At 39.1% G+C, this 6,907-nt stretch overlaps 1 long non-coding RNA gene across 6 annotated transcripts in view; it reads left to right on the top strand.

Moving 5' to 3' along the window:
- LOC103380501 (uncharacterized) overlaps positions 1 to 6,901 on the top strand; it is a 16,456-nt gene extending 9,555 nt beyond the window's left edge. For all 6 annotated transcript variants that reach the window (XR_003049852.1, XR_003049850.1, XR_003049849.1 and 3 more), the window contains one exon: positions 6,759 to 6,901. This is a non-coding gene — a long non-coding RNA (uncharacterized LOC103380501). The remainder of the gene's footprint in view (positions 1 to 6,758) is intronic.
- The last annotated feature ends 6 nt before the right edge of the window (positions 6,902 to 6,907 follow it).

Raw genomic sequence — 6,907 nt, 5'->3', positions numbered from 1 at the left:
TGATAAAAATTTTATATGAAAAATTACCATTTAATTTTACTTTGGCATGCTAATAGGTTTTCTCAAGGTATGCCAAGTATTTTCTTCCACCTGTATAATTTGTTACACCAACACATCCACGATAAGTCCAAAGCATTCCCAGAAAATCCGGGCCTTAAGGCAACTCTATTAATATTGCAAAATATTTCTGTTTTGCTGTCGTTGACCCAGGGCATGTAATGACACTGAAAAATCACCTTGTAACACTATGGTTGGTGAGAGTGTTATTTTCTAATATCAGGTACTTTAGAAGTACATCAGAGTATTTTTTACATTTTACATCAGAATTTGCAGGTTGTAATTTTGTAATTGTTTTCTCCTTCCATGATTCTCACCTCCACAGTGCTGCTAACATAAGGAAGCCAATTATCAAAATGACAGAAGTGCATTCTCTTAACAATTTCTGAAAATTTCTGAAGAGTTAAAGAACTCCACTCATCACTGCAGCATCACTGCTACAAACATGAAAGCTAATGTTCGGTTAGTGTAGTGAAAATTACTACTAACAACTCAAGAACAGTCAGATTATGTAACAGAGTTACCAGAAAGGATACACCTCTTTAGGCTATTTTGTTCACCTTGCACAACATGTACAGTAAACATGGATTAATTCACCTCCTTCCGCCTAACTGCTGGATTCTCCTTCTCTTTCGTCAATAAGCCCCCCCCCCAATTTTCTCCTCCGTCGCGTACCGAAAAGAAAGAATTTTTTTAATTTTTAAAGTTGTTTCTTAACATATTTTATAGCATCGCCTGTGGGTTTACAAAGGGGGTCCCGGGCTTAAGCTAATGCTGTTTGGGCCTTGGAATGGAAAAGTCTGGTGAGTCCTTAATCCTTTTTCAAACCCAGCTCTAAATCTAATCTTAACTCCAAACTAAATCAGAAACCTCAAAATACCTTCTTTTTTGAGTGGTGACCTGAAAAATATCCCTATCAGGACAAAGAGTCCCCACAACAAACTATTTTATCAAAAAAACAAAAATGTCCCCACAAGGTTACCTAGACCACACACATTTCTGTGTCAGCCATTAGGGCGAGCTCCAGGCCTGCTCGGGGGGCTGGGAAATATGCGTGAGTGAGTACAACTTGGAAACATTCTATTACTTCTCATAAATTCTCATGACGTTTTACTGTGTTTCGTTGCCATGTCCTGTGCTTGTCAGGGGACTCATTACTTTCACCAAGGATGAAGGTAATGTTTTTGACCACTGTCGCCTTGTCTGTCTGGAGCAGCATAACTCAAAAAGTCGGGGATTGGAGTTTGGTGAAATGTTCTTTGGATGTAGGTTAGCACTTCAAGGAGGAAAAGGTGAGAAGAGTTGGTGATCTGGAATTAAGATGGTTGTGGAGCAATCATTAATCTGGCACGGGGGGGGGGCGGATAAAGACTGTGTGGGAGGGGTAACAGTCTTTGTGGAGGGCAGAGCTCTTGTGCGTACTTTATCTAGTTTATAGGTGAACTGGGTTTTGTCATAACAACTCTTTATTGCTTTGCAATTGAACGGATCCCTCCCCATAATTCAGGCCGAGACAGATTTAGCCTCACAAATGTATCATCTCCACGTTCCACTTTTATTGTTTAGACGCTTCTGATGACTGCCCTAGTTTCAACCATTTCAGTGCTGGTTGTCAAAAACAGTGTATAGCTGTGTTTTCAGCGATTCAAAACCAGAGTGAATAAAGTCCAGCTAGGCTTTTCTACTGTAGCTCAAACAACTCACAATGGTTTGGTTATGCTGAGAATTTTATTTTAAGGAGTCTGTAAGACAGGGGATTCCAAGTCCTGGTCCAGGGGCCACTTCTGGGCCACAAGAATAAGAACATGCCTACAGTGAGTAATGGATTTGTTGGTTGATTCTTGGTCTTAATATATTGAATTTGCATGTTGTTTTTTAAACAGTGATTTAATTCGATATCTATTAATATCTTTTCTGTGTGATTTGGACTTTCCATGATGCACATTGGAATGCACATGGATATATATAAAATAATTTTCACTTCCTTTTATTTAACACTATGAACACCTTATTAAACTTGAACTGAACAGGTTTTCAGCAGTGGCTTTATTTCCTTTTAATACAGTAGGTTGGCTATTGATTACAGTAGAATCCAATTATTCCTGGATCCTTCTCAGCCTGTGTCACATTAATTACACCCCACTAACCACACTATGAAATATCTGGGCATCTATTTGATGGATTGGCACCAGGAGAGTTTTTGGTGGTCGTCGGGTCCTTAATAGGATTTGTTCACTGCCTTGGGTTTAGGATCTCAATACCAAACAATCAAGTGACATTTCCCAGCTGCCTTCACGTTTACATATGACTCGGAGCCACCACCGTGTCTGAACGGAGAACAGTCTTAGTCTGACATATTGACATGCTGCATCTGCTCCTCTGATCTGACATGGTTTAAACTCCAGCAGTGATTGTATACACACAACTGATTGCTGTGTAATTTGTCTAAAGAGAAGAAAAGGTCTTAATGAGCACTCACAGTTGTTCGATGCTAAAATGGAGAAAATTACCTCCTGTTCAGCTCTGGATGACCTTGGTCAAGGCCGGTGTTTAGAAATGCTGCTGTCTGTTGTTTGATTGTGATAATGGGCAGCTGCCGCCCAGAGAGCTAAATTACCTTTGAATTACGTTTGACCTGTTTAAACCTGTCAAACTAAAGTATTGTATTAAACTTTCATACGTATCTACTTATTTACGCTCACGAGGGCTATTTTAGAAGGGAGACATTGGACAAACATCGCAGGTGTAAATTAAAGACTGACTTATGGTTTGATTCCATTTTGTTGATTCAGTTTTTACGATTCCTGGTATTGGGCTTGCTAAATCACGGACACGCGGTCATGTCCTCGATGAAGAAACTTTCGCTTGAAATTGTAAAATGAGATTACTTTCACACATCTTATAATATCTAATAGAATGTCGTGTCATAGGTAATATATTGTACTGACATGGTGCATCAATCAAAACTACAATAAAAAAATCTGCCTTCAACCCTTATGATATCATGCTTTATTACATTAAGGGAACAGTGCTGATCTTTATTTGTGTCCAGCTAATTTGTTAAAGTGAGTCTTTTAGGACACGTTGAGCAGAGATTTTGGTTTACGTCTTGATTTGTATTCGACTCTATGTTCGGGTCATTTTGGCAAATACCAACTTACCAGGCCATAACCCTGTGTCTGAAAAGAGCCAATCAGAAAAAATGTTCATCAGACATACTGGGGAGTTTTCAAAGGGTTTCTAACCACAAACAGAAGGTTTTGGAAAGTAACCCCTGATGCTTTATGCATTTCTCAATCAAACTGTTATTCAGCTCTGTAATACCAAATCAATATCTGTTGCTTATTTGAGCCCCAGACTGGGTCTTATAGATTGACAGTCTCCCACACCCACAAGCTTCCTTTTCCATCCCGGCCTGATTCAATTGTCGATGCCTATCTAATGTCTCTGCACAGCCGCCAAGACGTCAGCATTGGTAAATGATGTCAAAAGGGAGGCGCCATTGATCGCGTAATTGAATAATTATTCAACTAACGAATTTGGAGCGGTACAAAGCAGATGTGGAGAGATACATATACATGGATAAAAAGTTGGGTTGTGGCACCAGAATGTTCAGAATAGGCATAATCATTTTTTATAATGATAACCAGCAACAGTGGCTGAAACTACCTGGCATCACTGTCTCCTCCCTCCTGGTTCTCTGACAGACACACACACACACACACCCTCCTCTCTAGTGAGTAATCATGATGTCCTCCACAGCTAGACATAAAAAGCCAGATGAATGTCAAGAGACTCCCAGTAGGGCCAAACTGTGTCTGCCAGTCCTTCAGGGCCCTGGGCATTACCCAGCTATCTCCATGAGATCTGACACAACAAGGGCATGTCATCAGTCCCCCCCTCCACCCCTGTCGTTTTACACACTCATTAAATAAAATGACTTTGAAAAAGCCTTCAGTGTCTTAGCGGATTCCATCGTTTCGGCAACAGCCACTCAGCTTTGATGTTATAATAATTTATATGAGGTAACACCTTCAACATTTAAGAAACGTTATACTGATATATAATTTGGATTTCCTTTCTATTTTAACCACATCAAGTCTGAGATGTTGTCTCATTTACTGCTGCATTCTGCCTTTTGCCTCGGGCTCTTCTGGGCAGCTCTCCTTACTATTGTGTTGTCAGTGTTGCTTCCTGTCTCCCTATCCGTTGTTTTGCTCCTATTATACAATCATCTGGCAGCATCGCTAGGTGAATCTTACACTCTCGCTCTCATGTCACCAATCAGCCACGGGCAAAGTCACTGAAGGTTGCTCTATCCTCCAGCTCCCTCAGTAAATCAGATTATCCCATTGCCTCGGAATAATTCGTCAAATGTATCCAATAATTGGGTTCCTGCAGCAATTTAGTGAGTAATAACGTTCATATTAATTTTAATATACCCTAATGAGTGCATTTGTTGGCCGGTTGGTAATGAGGTCTGAGCTGTTTATTGATAGCCTAAACTAAATGATGAGGGTGATTATGGAACACTCTCTGTCAATCAGTAATATAGATGAGCCGATGTTTGCACAGACTGGCCACCAAAAAGTGATTACAGCATCTGAGCATACGTATTTGTTTTTCATAATTAGTGAGTCAGTGCCGTGTTATGAGATAAGTGACAATGACAGGGGTGATGGTTCAAGTCCATTTAACATTGGCTTAAAAATCCTACTGCTAAAACATTTATTTTTGTTAATGAAGCTAAACTAAAAACACAACCACTACCTTCCAAACTTGTAAAGTTCACGAAAAGTGCACGTGAACTAATTACATTAGAGACAGATAAAAAAAAACCCAAGGTGCTACAGGAGGCAGTGAGAGGGAGGTATATGAGGACAACAAGCTTCTGCAGGAGCAATGGAGTGAAAATCTTAGGCAAAGGTTTGACACATCTGACAATACTGTCAGCTTACTTCCTGGACTTTGAATCTGTGTGGGGTTTTGGCTCGATAAGGCAGCATGTGAATGATTGTTATGAGAGCTGGAAATGTCAGATACCTGAACACATCCCAAATCACAAGCCCGCAGGTTAAGGCTAGGATTTGAAAACAAGGGCTTTGTTTGAGACGAGGAAGTCTATCAGCTCACAGTTGCTGTGCTATGATAAAGAGGATCTGTGTTAACAGACAAAGTCTCCCTCATATATATTCTTAATGTATCCCTTTATTTTTGGCTCTACTTGCTACGAGCTGAAAAACAATATCCTAACCATCTTCCTCACCTTCACTCTTTCTCTCATCTCCATGTGTTTGCTGGATTCTGCTTCGTTTGCACTTATAAATATTTAATTTCATAAACTGTGTTATCGTGAGATGCATTTGCCAATGAAAAATAGAAAATTACATTGTAAAGGAAAGGAAATTGCCTCCTCTTTTTCTGTGCCAACAATAAAAGTCCTTTGATGATGCGATGACCTTCATAACTTTCATAAAGGTGTTTTTAAACGTGTTTAAAGAGTAGAACCAAATAGCTGTTACCTCGGCCAACTCCTATGTTTTTGTTTTTTAACTTTTTTTTTTAATTTTTTGCTGAAAATTATTTTATTTGCAACCATCAACGTTCTCACTACATAACGACTGCCATTTCTCAAATGCAGAGTTGGCAGAACTAGATTCTGAAATGTATTCTAATTATTAGAGTCAAAAGTTTAGCTTTAGCCCCAAAGGCAAAGCCTAGGGCGTTCATTGTTTTTTTTTCTCTATCTGAGCTCTTTCAGGGGCAGAGAATACTGAACTGAACATAGATAATTTTTAAATATGTAATTGTTTTACCAGACAATCGAAATCTAAATAAAATATTTTGATACTTTCTAAATGAATCCAAAAGTCCTGTATCTTTTCTCTTAAATTCACTCGAGAAGCTGAAGCTTTTTGAGTAGACCTTTGCTGCGGCCATTGTTTTCCATAGCCAGCACCTGGCAGCAAGCAGTGATATTATACTTACAATTGCATTTACAGGGGCTTTATAACTGAGCTGTGATCGTTAGTTAGGTAAGTGATGTCACGCTCTGTTGTTTAATTGCGCTGCTGCAATGGCAGCACAGCAATGATTTTTTTTAGGATAACTTTGTTAGTTTCTTGTGATAAAAAAATCTCTCAGAATATAGAAGAATCATTTATGAAAAATACATCAAGTACTTTAATTACACATCATTCATATTTTCTTCAGACAGACAGACACATTTTTGGTCAGTAAACGGATGGGGAAAGGAAGGAAGAAATTATATACTTATTGGTATCAACAAAGATGTTGGAAAAATGTCAAATGGATCACTAAAAAACTTGATGACCTGTTGCATCCATGCAATGTATGTATAAAGTGGATTGAGATATTTATGTTGTAGGATGTGGTTGCAGGGTGAGTACCTGTGGGGAATCACTTTGATTGTTGATAGTTTGATGTTTTAAGTGAACTAAATGTTTACAGAGTAAGAAGTAACATAACTGCACATTGAATTACACAAAAATTGTACTTACTATATGATTGTTGTTTTTCTATTACAAGGGACACCTTCTGCAGGGACAGGACCATCTGCAGTTTTCTTTAAAAGTCTGTGGATGATGCTGCCTAGTTTTTATAAACAATCTATTGGTGCTTTACGTATAAAAAAAAATTTAGTGACAAAAACAGTAGTTTACTACTTTTTCTGTTTACAGTAATTGCATCTATGGACATTTAACGGTCCTAAGCCAACAGACACTTTCGACCGGCTGAGAGCAACCTCTGCTCTCGGACTCTCCGACTCCGCCTCTCAGCAGCCGCTGCACATGAGCGAACGACTCCCCAGCCAGGCTGCCGCCACCCC

Source organism: Cynoglossus semilaevis, chromosome 6 (assembly GCF_000523025.1).
Source record: "Cynoglossus semilaevis isolate Cse_v1.0 chromosome 6, Cse_v1.0, whole genome shotgun sequence".
Taxonomy (NCBI): Eukaryota; Metazoa; Chordata; class Actinopteri; order Pleuronectiformes; family Cynoglossidae; genus Cynoglossus; species Cynoglossus semilaevis.
This window is presented reverse-complemented; position numbering and strand designations above follow the sequence as displayed.